Genomic DNA, 1,026 nt, shown 5'->3' with positions numbered 1-1,026 from the left:
ATTCGTCACTAAATAGCTCTGTGTGTGTGTGTGTTTTAAGCGTTTTGTCTAACAGAAAAAATACATGTTCATGTATGCACACTCACACACATAAATGACTACTGCACTATTTATCACTAAGCGATGTAGAAAAGCGTGACCTTTCTGTTCCGCTGACCTAACTGAACTAATGTCAGTGTAATTACTGCTAAACCATCGTCTCATCTCTCGGATCCTATATCATGTCATTTATTGAAAAAACTTTTCTTGCCCGTCATTAAAATCTCTCTGCTATAATGATTTTGATGCATTATTAAATCTAATTTTCTTTCACACATAGTTATATTTGTCAAATAATTTGCACTGCTGTAGAAAGGTCAAGCTGAAACAAATACAAGCCCCAAGGCGTACACTTTACTTTAAATTTTTGGTCTATATTTTGAGAGAAAAAAAAGAACTTTTTTTTCGTTCAGGATTTTATTTATTGATGTTTCCTTGTAACAAAATTTAAAATCAAAGAGTTGATAGCACCGTCACTTTTTTTCTTTTTTTTTAAGTTTAAAAAGTTAAGGTGAAGTGATGGTGTTTAGTTGAAGCAGCTCCTGATAGGAGAGTAAAAAAAATTATATTTTATAGCAATGTTGGCCTCTCACCACTGACTGCTGGTGAATTTTAAAGTTCGTTTTAGAAATGGTATTTGTTTTTTAAGTCCTTCACCTGTTCTTGCCCAGCAGTGCATCCCTGAGTTTCTCCTGAGCTGTAGCTTCTCCTTTGAGTACTGAGGTCCAGGAGGGAAATCAAGCTTTTCTATCTGAGCTGCAGAATTCTTTATTCCTGAATGTTTGTCAAACATCTCCAGACTGTCCATTTTAAAACATGTCCTAAAACCCTTTTTTACAACCAAGCATTAGACATAATGTGAGATTGCTCTGCTTTTATTTTTATTATCTTTTCTGTATTCATTTTCTAACTGTCTAAAAGGGTTTTTCCTTTTTTTGTTAATAGGTTTTAATATATAGATTGGCAGCCAAGCTAAATGTTATTTTT

The sequence above is a fragment of the Oryzias melastigma genome, linkage group LG16 (assembly GCF_002922805.2).
Source record: "Oryzias melastigma strain HK-1 linkage group LG16, ASM292280v2, whole genome shotgun sequence".
NCBI classification, from domain to species: Eukaryota; Metazoa; Chordata; class Actinopteri; order Beloniformes; family Adrianichthyidae; genus Oryzias; species Oryzias melastigma.
Note: the sequence above shows the minus strand (reverse complement) of the source record.